Here is a 17,235-nt window from a genome sequence, read left to right on the forward strand (position 1 = left end):
GGGGTGTATCTAGGGGTCTGTGCGCCCCTGGCTCCCTAGTAGTTTTGCCCCATATGCAGAGCCACTTATGCAGAGCCCCCTGTAATTTTGACCCATATGTAGGTCCTCCTAAAGTAGTGCACCTTATGCAGTGGAATGAGAGAGATCCCCTTCCGTTTGTGTATGATGACGTCATCAGCCAGTGTCCAAAGTCATTCCCTACCATCCAAATGGGCAGAGGGGGTGAAAATAACCAGCGTGGCGAGCGAAGCGAGCCCGCAAGGGGCCACATTTCTTATTTTCCTGGAAAGTGTGGGAAAAAACATCCACTTCCAGGTCACGTCACTTCCAGGTACAGCTACTGAAGGGGTGCAGTGCCGCAATACGCATGGCCCCCTAAAGTATTACCAGTTATGCAGTGCCCCCCCCACCCAGTACTTACCTCATCACCACGCTGGCTTCCGCTGCGCTGTATCTTCCCGCTGTGGTGTGGCTGCGGCAGGCTCCTCAGTAAGAGCAGCAATGTGGCGCACATGACGTCACGTGCTCCTTTGTAAAAAAAACTTTATGAATCATTTGCTCGTGCCACTGGCAGCTGCTGGCGATTGCCGGCGGCTGCCAGGGTTACGAGCAAATGATTCATAAAGTTTTTCTTTTTTACACAAGGCGCGCGTCATGACGTCACGTGCGCCGCATTGCTGCTCTTACTGAGGAGCCTGCCGCAGCCACACCTCAGCACAGCAGGAAGATACGGTGAGTATCTGTGTGGGCAGCGGGGGCTGGTTGTGAGGGGGGGTAGCAGAGGGGGCCCTAAACATCTGCCCGGTTAGGAGCCAGGGGAGTGCCTGGGAGCCGGGACTCCAGTACCGGCCTGATTCTACCTCTTGTCCACAGGTGGCACCACCGGATGGCACCCACCCTAGGCCGGTGCCCCTGGCGAGTGCCATCCTGGCCAATGGGTAGAAAACAATAAAAATCATATAACAGTGACAAATTCAAAACAAAATTAGCATACAGTGCATTTAAACAACAAAACCACAATAAAAGTTATTGGGGGAGATGTACAAAGCCCAGAAACTGTATCAGCGCACGTTATGTGCGCTGATACCGCTTCTCCCTGATGTATGATCGGGGGTCTGGCCGGTAAATGACAGGGGCGCTATGCGCCCCTGTCATTATCGGCGCTGCTATCTACAAGATAGCAGCGCCGACGGCAGGGCCATGTACGAACGGTCATAACAGCTACAACGGTCATAACAGCTACAACTAACAGCTACGTTATCGACAGCTACAACCTGGCGCTGCCCTATCCCCACAGCAGGGACAGCGCTGTCCCTGCTGCGGCGGCTGCCGGCTCCAGGGCTCCACGCGGGGATCTCGCGATACTTTAGAGATCCTGCGCATGCTCAGTGGAGCCGGCCGGGACAGAGACACAGCGCATCAGCACTAGGCTGATGCGCTGCTGTCTCTAACGGGTAGCGCCGGAGGGGGGAGTTAACGCTCCCCCTCTCCGGCTGATGAGATGTTTATACATCTCATCGGTAGTGCTTCCTGCTTCGCCACGTTAAGTGCCGCTATAATACATCTACCCCAATGTTACATATCAGAAACTAAATCCTGTTGTAATGACATTTGCCATAAAGTCTTTAATGTACTGTAGCATACTTGTGTATCAAGACTGGAATGCCTATCAACTACAGATGTGTCCACATACAGCTAGCCTACCTGCGCGTTACACAGCCCTCCTAGTCGCGCCATGCTGCGATGTGACTCGGTAGCGCCGAACGTCTTTTTGTGCAACTTTTCCCCTTCAAATGCATCTTATTCATACAGCGATGTGAATAGGACACACAAGCAACTTCTGGTTATTAAATTGATATGCGGCATGCCTATATTCTGTGTGCAACTGCTGGTGTATCTGCAAGCGAAATGCTACATTACAATGTCACAGCCGCCGATACTGTAACGTAGCATTTTGCATGTAGATACACCTGCATTTGAGGGAAAACAGTTGCATGAAAAGACACTCAGCGCTACCGAATCACACGGCGATCACGCGTTATGTGTAACGTGACTTGTAACGCATGGAGGATAGATGTAAGTGGACACATCTGTATATGCAATCTATGATAAAAGACATCATGATGCTTACTGACTGTATAGGAAGTGTTCAGATACATTGAAGCATGTTAATTATACAATGTTAAACTGGAAGGACCATTTATTCAAGTATTACTCTGAAATAAATAGTTTTAATTCAGCTATGACTTGGAATCGGATGGTTCCCGGTGTGTGGAATGAATACGCTTGTCGCAGTACAAAATTTGTCCTGGAAGCTGCCATTTATTCAGCTTCTATTCATGCTTCATTACAGCTCAGGCATTTCATTACAGAGTGTGTCAGGACCTGCCAGAGAGGTTGCTGGGAGACCTCTTAGAGCCGTTACTATGAGATCATGCAGGCTTCCTAGCCTGTTTATTGCTTGACAATGACTCAGTGACTGATGGTGATGATGGTGACTCTGATAATGTGTGTAAGAGAAAAGTATCCGCATTTCACACGTTCTACCATTTCTCTGAAATTCTCTTAAAGGGGCACTTCTGCTTAGATTCTTGTGTTTTAGAACCTCAATAAAATAAGAATGCACTATTCATGTCACATCAATGGAAAGCATTGTTAAATGTAAGGCTAGGAAAACAATACTCTCCTGGATCTCGCACAGCTCAGCCATTCTACAGAGTAACAAAACCAGAAGCTGCTCATAGATCGTACAATGGATCATACTATACAAATTCTATTTTGAAATCTTGAAAAAATAAAAGAAATATTTTTATTTGATTTTAATATTTGAAGGGTCCAGGAGCATTTACCTTCATGAAGCTGGATGAAGTATAGCTGATGTGTGATACACATTAGTCATGTATCTCATAGACCAGGAGATAAGAATTATATATGTTGTTGTAGGTTTGTTTCTTTTTCTCATTTCATTGTTTTTCTTTTTGTTTCCTCTCATTTGCTTTTTACTTCTGTGGTTTGTCTCAGCAATATACTTCACAACTGAAATCCTTCTACTTTTTTCTCATATTATATCCATACTTTCCTACCCTCCCGATTCGGCCGGAAGCCTCCTAAAAATCGTGTGCCTCTCCCGGCTTCCCTGGCAGGCAAGACTCCCGGTGCCTGCTGACTCCTCCGGCCCCGCTCTGAGGTTATAAGAGAAACCCCTGCAGCGGGGAGGCCGATGACGCGATTCACGCTGAATTGCATCATTTTGGCCCTGCACCCTACTTCACAATGTTAGCTAAACTGTGCACTGTGTAGCGGGGCGGGGCCAAAAATGAAGCAATCATGTGGCCACGCCCCCAGCTCCACCCACAAATCCCATGTAATCTGTCCGGTCACGCCCCCATATGCCGGCCACACTCCCCCTGTTATGCCGACCTGGCTGCTTCCTCCTGGAAGGGGCAGACAGAATGTGGGCAACCCTGATTATGTTATATATATATATATGTATATATATATATATATATATATATATATATATATATAACATAATCAGGGTTGCCCACATTCTGTCTATCCTATATATATTGGATAGGAGCCAACTGTGTGCTTCATTTGCGCTGCCGCAGCCATTGCCTGTCTGAATGCTGTGTTTCTGTTATATGGGACATTAATGTACCTCTAATTAAGTAAAGTTAGCTCCTCTTTAGTGGATACAGATACTTAAGCTGGCCACACACTAGACCAACTTTCATCCAACCAGCCAACTAGTTGATTGGTTGGAATGAAAATCTGGTAACGTATGGGAGTAAATGATGATCAGCAATTTGCTCCTAAATGCCAGAAAACAGATGAAAATGGTCGTTCAGACAAGTGTTTTTTAAATGATTGATCCAAACAATTAGTTAAAACAACAGTTTTTATCCATTTTCCGCCGTTTGGGAGCAAATTGCTGATTGTCATTTGCTTTCATACCTTACCAGATTTTCTTTCCAACCAATCAGCTAGTTGGCTGGTTGGACAGATAATCTTTAGATGTGTGACCAGCTTTACCCTGCAACATGAGCTCTTCCATCAGGCACAAAATGTTCTTCTCCTGGACTTCCCTCCTAATTTATGATTGCAGTCACCTATGTTGAACTAGGTAATTGATGAGAAGGGTGTTTCAACACAGGTGGCTGCAATCATAAATTAAGAGAGAAGTCCAGGAGCGGAGCATTTTGTAACTGAAGGAATGGGTCATGTTGAAGGGTCTGCAGATATATTACTAGATGTCCTGAATTGTGAGTCTTTTCACATGGGTAAAGCCAATGCCACTATTATTATTATTATTATTATTATTATCCTTTATTTATATGGCGCCACAAGGGTTCCGCAGCGCCTTACAAAGTACAAAAACAAATGAGCACACAAGACAACAGTTATTAACAGTACAGACAATGCAGGACAAGTACATGATTTATAAACAATGCTGCATAACACCTAAATAAGCAGCAGGGTGTCAGTAAGCAGTTTTAGGCACCATTGTAAATGAAAGTAAAAGTAAGGCAAGAAGAAGCACGTGAGGAAAGAGGGCCCTGCTCGTGAGAGCTTACATTCTGAGGGGAGGGTCAGACAAACAGGGGTGACACAGATGGGCTAGATAGTGAGGAAGGAGCATAGAGTAGTGGGTTAGGATGAACGCTGGAAAGCATTGAGGAAGAAATGGGTCTTGAGGGCCCAGTTGAAGATTAAAAGCCAGGAAGCCAAGTGATGGAGGAATTTTGCAGGAGCAGTGGTGTCAGTGGGGTAAATCCAGGGTTTGGTGATGGCAAGGAGAATCAAGGCATTACAGATGAAGTGCTCATGAACAGGGACCAGTTTATTATAGACAAAACTGGCTTTCCAGAGGGAACAGGAGAGAGGGACAGAGTTAAGAGGCGAGAGGAGAATGAGATTATTAGGGTTGATGTAGTGTGGAGGTGATATTGATCTAGAGAAGGGGGATAAGGAGTGTGGGGTTATGTGGCTGGCTTCTGAATGAGGAAGGGTGACAGCAGGCGATGGGTAAGGTGGAGGTTTAGTGTGGTGTGGGGGGGGAGAAGGATAAGTATCTTGGAGAAAAGAGAGGGTGCAGGGTTTAGCGGTGGTGCAGCAGGACCATGGTGGAAGAGTAGTGAATAATACTGGAGTTGTGGGAGATGCAGTTGAGAGACTAATATGTGATGAAGAGAGACAGAGGAGGGGGAGAATGTAGAGGGGACTATGGATAGAGAAAAGAGGTGAAAACTGGTGGTAGAGGAGAAAATAATATAGCAGCTGAGTGAGGGAGGAGTAGAAGAAAAGAGACATCGTGTAGATGAGGCAGTCGGGGGGGGGGGAAAGTCACTAGTAATAATGAGTGTGAGATGAGGGAGCAGTACAGGTCAAAGGTCAAAATCAGATAAAAGGAAGAACAGTGCTGGAAGATGTAAAGGCACAACTACAATAGTATATTATAACCAAAAATATATATATAAAGAAAAAAGGTATACGTGTGAAACAATGGTAGGTACTACAGTGGTATACAGATAAATTGACAGTGGTATTGGAATGATTTAAACAATGTAGAGAAGAAACGCAAACATACAAGTATTAAATGTTCAGTAAGCAGGTAGTTGCTTACAATGATGAAGCAGGGTGTTGGCAAAAGGTGTGTCCAGGTTATAATGGAAGCTGGTTGCTGAGTAGCAGGGTTTCCAGAAGCTCAGAAGATCCTTTGCTTTTTCCAAGTTATCAAGAGTTCTTTTAAAATGTTGTCCTCCTGTCTTCCTCCTGCTTAACTCCTGACTAACTCTTTAAGTTATGCTGTACATGTAGTCCCACTTAGAAAAAACCCCACTTTGAAGTAAAACCTAGAAGCCTAGGGCCTGATTCAGACCCACTCGCGAGCGGCTGTCCGCTCGCAAGTGGGTCGATGTTATGGACTGAGCATGCGCACGACGGAGGGAGCTCCGTCGTGCGCATGCGCCAGACGCGACGAGTGAAGGAAAGTCCTTCGCTCGTTGTGTCCGATCAAAGGGGGCGTGCTGTCAATGTTGATTGACAGCATGCCCCCTTTGGTGGGCGTGCCGGGGGCGTGCCTCCCTGACGGGGGCGTTCCCACGGGAACGCCTCCCGTCAGAAGCCGGCCCACTGACATCACTAGTGATGTCAGTGGGAGTGATTTTGGCTCTGATAGAGCCAAAATCACTCCGGAGCTTGCGGTTGAAAACCTCAACCGCAGGCTCCGGCTCGCAAATTCGATGGTCGCGATGGTCTCGACCATCGCGACCATCACAATGCACGCTCGTATAGCCTGTGGGTGGTGACCCACAGCTATACGAGCGTCCAGGAGGACGCTCCATGAAAATGGAGCCCGGCCCTCATTCAGAGCGTGCGCTCTGCTCAGAGCGTACGGCTCTGAATGAGGGCCCTTGTTCAAGCCTAAAGCCTTGTAACCTACTGATTATATAGTTAAGCATAACATGTGTAGTCACTGATTACACCCACCCTCAATACCCTCACCCACACCAGAAACAAGTCATAAAATTCTAATACAAACAAGCAGAGCCAAAACAGCATCCCATGAAGCTAGGAGATAAGATCTGACTAGATATTTACATTTAAAGTTACTCTGGATTTTACAGATATTAATTAAAGACAGTATACCTAGCAAATGAGAATTCCAAACAGCATTGGTTTTTCTATAATAGATGCCTGGTGCAAATATATGATTACCTAGCAAATGAGAAACTAAGCCCTGCAGCAGCTTTTTCTTTGTTGTGACATCATAGCTAGGTAGATACCTTTTTTTTATATTGTTTTTTTCTTGTGGAAAATAGGATGTGTTTGACCTGGCCAAAGGGACGCTTGGTAGGAAGGTGGCCCCTCAGGTCTGCAAAGGATTTGCGGGCTTTATAACGGACCTTGACCTAATTGATAAAGTCAGGCACAAAGAGGTCAGATTAGGGACATCTACCAGCCTGGGAGATAGATTAGTGAAACCTGCTTTAGCTAGCCAGGAAGTTCTGCGGGAGTTAGATATAAAATCAAAGGTCTGACCGATCATTAATGTAGCCCTGCTAATAGCTTTCAAAAAGGCCATTTTAGAAGCTAAGAGGGAGTCTAGGGAGCTGCTAGAGACTCCTCCTTTCTCTGCCTTGTCTAGGACAGACAGGAGTGGGCCATCAGCATCTGAGACTTTAAATTGTATTTTTCTTAGTAACTTATCAATAGTGTCACTCTGAGTCTTATTCCCCACGAGTGAGGAGAGGGCTGGATCAACCTCTGGGGCAAAAAGGGCAGAGATGTCAGGAATGCCGGTATGGTTACGGATAACCATTTCATCTTAATGAGGGTTGTTTGGAAGGCTAATTGGGTGAAATTATACACTTGAGAATGCTCACTCAGTGCCCAATGTGACGTATATCATTTAGAAGGAGGCATTCTGCCTGCAAGAGCCATTTGGCCCATTTGCAGGTCGCTATGCTTGCCCCTGTGGGAAGATGCACTAGTTCTAGTCACCTCCTCTGACTCCTAGTCCACAGAGGGGTAAGTGTCGTCTTTGTATGAGCGGGATGGGGGTGGCGCGTGCTGCTGACTAGCCCTCTCATGAGAATGCTGTTGCATATGGTGCCTGTCAGAGGCAGGAAAGGTATGCCGGCCATGAGCAGGAGAATTTGGTCTGCTGCGTACCACTGAGGTATTCCAACTACAGTATGGGCAATACCTGGGAAAGAGATGTTTGTCCTGAACAGGCATCTCTGGAAGAAACTTCGGTGACATGTTTCTTTTTTCAAGTGTGTTTTCTCACCACTTTATGAAGAAATGCTGGTGGGAAAGGGGGCTGTGCAGCCTGAGTGAGCTCCCCTTCCTCTGAAGTCTCCCTGCTGTCTTCCGACCTGACAGGGTTAAACCGCTTTTTCCTTTTAAACATAATCTCCTCATCTGAGGAGGAACTATTCACATCCTCAGGCAAGCCCTGCTAAAGGTGGGTACACACCTGACAGATATATCTGCAGATGATGGTCGTTCATACACACTGAACGACCATCATCTGCTTGTGCCCTCGGGTCCCGGCGGCCAGTGGGCGGGACCCGGCATCCGGTGGGAGTGTCGGGGGCGTGGCCCCCCCCCTCACAGCTGCCGCTGTGTGTGTACAGGCGGTCGGCAGACCGCCCGTATTCACCTGCCGATGGACAGATATGTCTGCAGACATATCTGTCCATTGGCTGTGCAGCACAGCCAATGCAATTTGTCGGTGAACGACGACATTCACCAAAATATCGCGGGTACACACTGGCCGATGTGCAGCAGGTATATCGGCCAATGTATCTGTCAGAGGGCTGCCTGTAACTCTTGCTGAGAAAGGGGGACACAGCCAATGTGTCTGTAGCAGACACTGCCATATTGTCTTCCATCTCAGCGTTGAGGTAAAATCTGGTAGCGGGTGCTCGCGTGCAGTTTCCGCGGCTGGCCCGCTCACCTGGTTGGTGAGAAGGTAAGTGACCGTTTTTCTTTCACTTTACTTCTCAGCGATCGCCAGGAGGCTTGCACCTAACCAAACAGCAGTTGCTAGGTGGCAAGAATCCTGACAAACAAATAGGCTGTGCAAAAGATTGTTTCTACTGCAAGCTCAGTATTGATGATCTCACTACTTGCCTGTAGTACATGACTGCACAAGTGTTTGTGTATTGTGTGTACACGGCTGTCACTGCCGTGACGGAGAAGGGGAAGAACAGCAGATGAGAACCCGAAGTATTACAGGGTGTGGAGGCAGAGAGGGCTGATGTGACCTGGCTTTTGGCTTGCCCATTTTACTAATTCTTACACTCCAATATCCACACTGGACATGCACTTCCAATTATAAGTACACAAGTGTCTAACCAAGTGCTTACAGTACATGCTTACCTCCCAATCATTATTGGCGGGACAATCCCATGATTGGAACAGCTTTATTTTGGCTGGGCACTTAGAGGAATGTCCCATTCACCGAAGACCTGGAGTAGGTGGCAATGAAAGCATTACTGGAGGTGTATTGATGTACCCCTCGTGGCCTGGCAATATGCAGAAAAGTCCTAGCAAATATATAATAATTACAATAAATATACAGGTTGAGTCTCCCATATCCAAATATATTCCGTAATATAGATTTTTTTTTTTTTGGCATGACTGCGATAATGAAACCTTTGATTTTTGATGGTTCAATGTACACAAACTTTGTCTAAGGCACAAATTATTGTATAAAATGACCTTCAGGCTGTGTGTATAAGGTGTATACGAAACATAAATGAATTTCATTTCTGTACACAAACTTTGTTTGAGCCACAAAATTATTGAATATATTGTATAAAATTACCTGCAGGCTGTGTGTATAAGGTGTATATAACACATAAATGTATTCTGTGTGTATATTTGGGTCCTATTCCCAAGATATTTCATTATGATATGCAATTATTCCAAAATACGGAATATTCCGTTATCCAAAACACCCCTGGTCCCAAGCATTTTGGATATGGGAGACTCAACCTGTATCTATCTCTCTCTCTCTCAAACATTTGCACAGTATTGTGTGTGCGTGTGTGTGTGTGTGTGTATGTATATATATATCGTATATACTCGAGTATAATTTGACCCGAATATAAGCCGAGGCACCTAATTTTACCACAAAAAACTGGGAAAACTTATTGACTCGAGTATAAGCCTAGGGTGGGAAATGCAGCAGCTACTGATAAATTTAAAAAATAAAAATAGATACCAATAAAATTACATTAATTGAGGCATCAGTAGGTTAAATGTTTTTGAATATTTATTTCAAAGAAAAACAGTAAACTAGTTCTGTAAGTGGAAAAGAGAGTCAACAAAACCAATATGGTATCAACAGTAACTTTAAAAGTACAAAAACCTTAGCTCAATCAGCAACCAAGCTAAAACACAAGAGTTAAAATCCTTCAAAACTGGATTCCCCCTCATCATCTGTATGTCCAAACAGAGCTTCAACTTTATCTGGTGTGAGGCTATCAGCATAGACATTTTCGTCATCACCGAGTTCGCAGTCATCACCATCACTGCTGTCGTTCTCATACAAAGTGCTGTCTTCACTGCCATCCATAGCATTACTAATGCCACATTTCTTGAAGGCACGTTGCACCATGTCCTCTGGAATCTCTTCCCATGCATCACAAACCCACTTTGCTACCATTTCTATGTCTGGCTTCATCAGATTTCCAACTTTTGTCAATCGGTCTTGACCAGATGACATCCATTCATGCCACATTTTTCGCACACGGTCTTTGAAAGGTTTTTTAAACACACATCTAGGAGCTGCAATACAGATGTAAGCCCACCTGGAATAACGGCCAAAGAAACTTGAGAAGACTTTGCCAATTTTTTTATGTTATCAGATGTGTGGCCTCTGAATATATCCCAAACTAGCAATGATGTTTTTTTCTTTAAGGCTGTTCCTGGATGTCCTTTCCAAATTTCTTCCAGCCATTTTTTTGTTCCGTCTTCATCCATCCAGCCTTTAATATGTGCACGCACTGTAATTCGTGGTGGGAATTTGACCTTTTTAGGCAAGGTCTTTCTTTTAAAAATAATGACAGGCCGCAGCTTAGTTCCATTAGCCAAACATGACAGAACGACTGTGAAATAATTTTTTTCATTTCCTGTGGTTCTGAGTAAAATAGTTTTTTCTCCCAAATTTGCCACAGTTCTGTTGCTAGGAAGATCAAAAGTTATAGGTGTTTCATCCATATTCCCAATATCTCCCAGGTCAAAGTTATGGATCCTTTGTTTTATGATAAATGAATGGAATGACATCACTTTCTCATCAAGGTCTTTGGAAACTTCTGTGAAATCTTTGTTCTTTGCCGCAGACATAAGGCAAACCTATTCATAAAGCGGGTACACCATCCTGCTGACGCAACAAAATTTTCAATGCCCGGTGCTTTTAATTTGTCATCTTTAGCCATTTGAAGGGCACGTAAGCGAATTCCCATACGTGTTACGCAGTAACCATTTTGACGACACTCTATAACCCATTTATGCAATTCAGTCTCTAGAGCTTCATATGAAGTCGTTAAACCACGTCGAGCTTTTTTTGCCTTTGGAATCTTTTCCAAGTCAGCTTTCATTTTCCAATATGTCGCACCAAATGACAGCCTGGCGCTAATAAACTACAATTAAAGAATAGACCACAGCTGCAAACTCCTATGGGTCTGTGTAAACCCAATAAAAGATCACCTACTGATGATCCCAAACATAAATATTACACTGGTGGAGTTGCGCTAATTGGACTTGTAATAACAAATAAATACTTAACATGGCAGAAATTAATTCAAGACACCAAATAAATCTAACACATATTTAATAAACACACAATAAGCATGTCAATAGTGGTATACAAATGACATATAACAATCACCTTAATATTGTAAAAGTCTATACAGACTATCATGCATTACCATGGAACTTCTTAGTTCCTAATAAAAACCTGCATAACTGGCAAGTTTACTAAAGGAAGCAAAAAACATAAAAAATATATATAAAAAAATGTATATTTCATATATAATGTGACCAATCTTGATCTGACAGTTCTCACCCGATCAAAGTCCACATGTGAGAGTCCTAATATCCCCTTGATTCTACCTCCAGGTTTTAAACAAGGGGTAACGCTGAAATGATTTCCAAATATGTAAACAGTAAAATGTTATTTAGGAAACATGGACTTCACGCTAATTTGAAGCAACTGATTCCAAATGCAAATGTCACACCTAGAATCAACTCCAGACCTTTTACCTGCTTAATTGATAATGAAATAATGAGGGAATAGCCCACACCTGTCCATGAAATAGCTTTTGAGTTGATAGTCCCATTACTTTTGGCCCCTTAAAAAGTGGGAGGCACATATAGAAACCGTTGTAATTCCTACACCGTTCACCTGATTTGGGTGTAATTACCCTCAAATAAAATCTGAAAGTCTGCAGTTAAAGCACACCTTGTTTGTTTCATTTCAAAGCCATTCTGTCAATGTCCCAATATTTATGCACCTGACTGTGTGTGTATGTATGTGTGTGTGTGTATATATATATATATATATATATATATATATATATGTACACACACACATATATAGTTGTATGCAATGCAAATTTCAAACTGAGGTTTGCAGGATACAGCCTTACACACTAATGCTGGACATACACTAGTACGACCAGCATAAGATAAGATTCATCTTACGTTTTCCCTTGAACTCCCTGGCAGTCCCGGCCACACGATTGACATACGATGACACGATACTATGCATCGTGCGTCTGTCACCTGAGCGGCGTCATTTGTAAAAAAAGAAAATAAAATGCACGCACGGGGAGTTCCGTGATTCATGCATCTGTCTAATAAAATAAGCACAGATGCAGGGATGGTTCAGTGAGAACCATCCGTGCATCTGTTCTGATTGGGCAACATACGGGGGATAAACGACGTAGGGGTCCCCGGTATGTGAGCACAACCAGCACCGGGCTAGTCAGAGCCAGCCCTGGTTGCCAATATACAGGGGACAACCGACGTAGGGGTCCCCGGTACTCTGCGCAGCCAACACTGGGCTCTGATCTGGTTCTGGAAATACAGGGGAAAAAAATAAGTAGGGTTCCCCTGTATTTTCCAGAACCAGCACTGGACTTTTTCTAGCAGGGGGCTAATGCCACAGTCAGGGGACCCCCAGCCGAAGCATTCACCTTGACAGCTAGTCAGCCCAGGCCGGGGATCCCTGGGGAGCTGGGGATCCCCCCAATAAAGGGGTCCCCCCTTCAAGGCACCCCAGGCCCAGGCTGATAGCCTGGGGCTATCCCCAGCACCCCTGGGCGGTGGGTGCCGGATTGATTTATATGTGGTGTAGTGTAAATAAAGAATAGCACACATTGGGCCTGATTCAGACCCACTCGCGAGCGGCTGTCCGCTCGCAAGTGGGTCGATGTTATGGACTGAGCATGCGCACGACGGAGGGAGCTCCGTCATGCGCATGCGCCAGACGCGACGAGCGAAGGAAAGTCCTTCGCTCGTTGTGTCCGATCAAAGGGGGCGTGCTGTCAATGTTGATTGACAGCACGCCCCCTTTGGTAGGCGTTCCGGGGGCGTGCCTCCCTGACGTGGGCGTTCCCACGGGAACGCCTCCCATCAAAAGCCGGCCCACTGACATCACTAGTGATGTCAGTGGGAGTGATTTTGGCTCTGATAGAGCCAAAATCACTCCGGAGCTTGCGGTTGAAAACCTCAACCGCAGGCTCCGGCTCGCAATTTCGATGGTCGCGATGGTCATGACCATCGCGGCCATCTAAATGCACGCTCGTATAGCCTGTGGGTGGTGACCCACAGCTATACGAGCGTCCAGGAGGACGCTCCATTTTCATGGAGCCCGGCCCTCATTCAGAGCGTGCGCTTTGCTGTGTATCATGGATCCACAGTAGTTCGTTCCCGCATATGTCAAACTCTATGCATTTTTTGATATAGAAAAGTTTTCCTTTTAAAAAGTCATGCAGATTATTTTTAAATAACAAATACTTTACTGGGGATTTGTGACCACTGCTCTGGTGTTGACTGAACCTTTCTTCTGGTTCTTTGCTGAGAAATACGGTTACTGTTTTGAATATTTGACCAGTGTATAAGAGATTCTTCCAGATAATGCTTTAATGTTTCTGACAGTTAAAATTTCAAACTTTAAGGGGGAATTTCAATTAGAAGTGATGTACGGGCGATTATGTCGTGGTACCAGCGTTTGTACACAGCAACAGCACCCTGCATCACCCCTACACTATGTATTTTACCTTGTAGGGGTGCGCTAGAATATGTAACCCTGTCGTATGTACGGAATTTGTGTGCACTGCATATTTCCTGTACATTGCACCAGAACTTGCAATGTAAGATTGCTTCTAATTAAATTGACCCTTAATTGTCATGTTTATATAGCCTTCCCAGCTTTGTGACAGACAGTTATCTTTATTTTCAAGCCCTCAGACAGCTGTTCACAGTAGACCATGGTTTTGAATGTAGCCACAGCATTCTGATAGGTTTTAATAGTCAGAGTATTTATTCACGTGGATTCATTTAACGATTAATAAATCCATAAAGCTTTGAGACCATAAAAAAATCTAATATTCAAACACTTACAAATACAACATGCACTGTTCTGTTTTTCTTTTAGCTTGTGAGCAAAGCGCACTTCTCTCTGTCTTAGTCTACTCTCATTTTATTGTTGTGTTTGTTCCCAGTTGTAAAGTGCTATGACGTTACTATATAAATAATTGTTAATGATTCAACTAATCATTTTGCAAACACATAATAAAAAATGTAAATGTACAGTGCTCTAACTAACAATTTCAGTCACACTGAGAAACTAAAGAAAAATATAGCATCAGACTGAACAATAATTATTCATCTTATATAAACATGATTAAAAATATCCAGTAGAAAACTTGATAATAAATAGTAAATTTACGTTAAATTGTGCTGCCTGTATGCATCCTGTTTTAAACTTGGTTGTCTTAACATTCTATTTGTCTATGGGTGCCCCAACATTTGCATACATCTATACATATTGGGATGGCAGCAGTGAGAGAAGCATGCTGGTCAGAATAAGTCTGCACATTGCATTAGGAACATGTATTTTCCCTCCTGTCTCTATCTAGGTCAAAGAGAAATTCCAAGAATTTAGCTTATTCACTTATTTGCATTTTCGTCCTTTACGTATCTAGGAAACCAGTGTAACCTATTGGATTCCCCTGAGCCAATAAACCACAGCCATGTTATGTACACAGTCTGCCTAAGCTACAAGCACTTTCCCTATATAAAGATAAGCAAATAAATGATTGCCCTACTTAATAAGCATTGGAAAATTGCCCTATTACTGTGCAAAATTTTTAAAAAAACCCACCTAATTGAATAGCAAAAATCCTGCACATGCAGGCAAACCTTGCAGTAGCGGGATGTTTGCTATTCTCGCCACCAATTGAATATGCCCCTGGGTGTTGATATATTTTTCAGCACTTTTTTCCTTGTGCACATCTGGTCCCAGCAATTCCTGGCAGCCAGAATCTGTTTGGGTAGGCTGGGTTGTGCAGATACCCTTTGCTCCAGGGGTAGAGCCCCTACATTAATTTGCCTTTCTCTCCCCTGTTTTCCCTTCCAAATGTAAGGTGGCACAAGTCAGAGATACACAAATCGTGTATATGTACATTATGTAGTGCTTTAATTTATTTTTTTTAGCTAATTTAAAAAGAGTATTTTACACTTAAAAACAGGCCTTGCTCCAAATGAGCCCATATGTATACTATACATGGGACCCCCGCCATGCCAATATTTGTAGGGAGTGAGATTTACTAAAAAAATATTTGTTGGGTTGATATGTTACATTTTTTTGTGTCCAAATTCTGTTTATTACCCCATGCATAAAGTGAGCATTACTTTACTTTTTCATTATTTTTCCAAACTAGAATTTATTTAATGTTGTAGTGATTTCACATGAACAGCTTACTAATTATTAATTTATTATTAATTTATTAGTAACTAGCTGGAATACCCAGCGTTGCACCTTCATCCTTTATTTGATTACATTGTCCTCGCCTATAACCCCATTCCATTGATCCTGATAAGGACCCCATTTTCTTAACAAGCTTGCAAACAGTGGAGTAACTACCATGGATGCAAGGGGTGCAGCTGCTATGGTGTCCGAGCTGTCTCTGTGGCCTGCTGCTTCCCCTGCACCCAGTCACACACACAAGGTGGGCCGCTCCCGTCATGGCCATCGAGGGGCCTGGGTGTCAGCAATGTTGATTTGGTGCTGGCCCGCCAGCTGACTACAGCTGGCGCACTGGCAGTTAGTCTTGGAGAGACAGCGCCGCCGTTTATGAGGCAATCAGAGCTCGCGGACCGGCAACCAATCAGCATTGGTGTCCAGATTCAAATTCCGCCAGCACTGTCTGTCCATGTCTGCCGCTGCCTGCTGGTGCGCCAGCTGTAATTGGCTTGTGGCCGGGCCCCAAATCCACACCTGCTGGCTGCTGATGGCACACAGGGTGAGGCAAGAGGCTGCTGGTGGGACATGGGGAGGTGAGTTGCTGTGTACTACTTTTGTATAATAATGTGTTACAGTATATGGGGCATTACTACTATCTGCATAATCTGTAAAGGGCATTACTGTGTGGCATTATGTAAAAGGGACACTACTACTGCATGGCATAATGTGTATAAGGTGTACTACTGTGTGGCATAACTTGATTGGTCTCTGTGTAACATAATATGAATGTGCTCTGTATGGGGGTAAATGTATGTGTTTTTTTTAACTTGGGGGAGGGGCTTTTAAGATTTTGCTATGTGGTCCACAAAGTTCTAGTTACGGTCTTGCACGCAAAAACACAGAGGCTCTGCATTTAATATGAACTTGCATGGGTCATCAAGTTTGCTTACACTGAGGTTAAAAGGATACTTTTGTAGCTTTCTCACAGGTTTTTGGCAGACTGCCAATTTCCACTGCAGCCAGCAGCCTCATTTTTATCAATTGTGTGTCAGTGTGTGGCCCTGATGAAGTTCAAACCTATACAAAAAAACAATCCTGGTCATACTACACCACGCTGCCAAATTTGGTGGAGCTAGGTCCAAAACACTGGCCGTGCATAAAGGTAAAAAAGACACAGCCACGCTTTCTCACTTATTATATAGATTATTTTATGATTTTAATGAATGAACTTAATTGAGTGTTCCTAGTGCTGAAAAATGAATATGCTGAATTATGTTTATAATCCGTTTTCTAAATCAGTGTTTTAGATATTTATAAAAAATAAACATTCTAAATGTATGTAATGATTTTAATGTCTTGTTATGTATGCCTGTTTTGTGTGTAGAGCTTTCTCTTTCAGCTGAATGTATAGTAAAATAACTAGCTTTCCCGCTAGGCTGTTTTAGCGCGGCGCCCTGCCCTCACAGCTTGCGGGTGCCGTCTTCACCTGCGGGTCGCAGTGTCCCATGGGTGGGGAAATGTGCGGTGACCCGGCCACCGAAGGGTGAATAGATGTGCCCGGCATCTATTCTCCCTGTCAGCAGCGGTTGGGGGCTGCCCGGCGTGTCCATAAGTGCCGGGCACGTCCCCAAGAGTGACGAAAAGGGTGACGCATATTATAAGCATGCCCCCTTTTCAATGGCCACGGCCCCTTTTCGGGTGCGCGCGCGGAGGTGCCGTCTCTAGCTCCGGCGCCCTGCCTGCCG

The 17,235-nt window shown here is 44.2% G+C and overlaps 1 protein-coding gene and 1 pseudogene across 1 annotated transcript in view; one reads left to right on the forward strand and one right to left on the reverse strand.

The window, feature by feature from the left end:
• Positions 1-17,235, forward strand: part of WWC1 (WW and C2 domain containing 1) — a 288,584-nt gene that overhangs the window by 65,684 nt on the left and 205,665 nt on the right. The window lies entirely within an intron of this gene.
• Positions 6,777-7,611, reverse strand: LOC148479111 (uncharacterized; annotated as a pseudogene).

This window comes from Taudactylus pleione, unplaced genomic scaffold (assembly GCF_031769625.1).
Source record: "Taudactylus pleione unplaced genomic scaffold, aTauple2 ptg000637l, whole genome shotgun sequence".
In the NCBI taxonomy this organism is placed as follows: domain Eukaryota; kingdom Metazoa; phylum Chordata; class Amphibia; order Anura; family Myobatrachidae; genus Taudactylus; species Taudactylus pleione.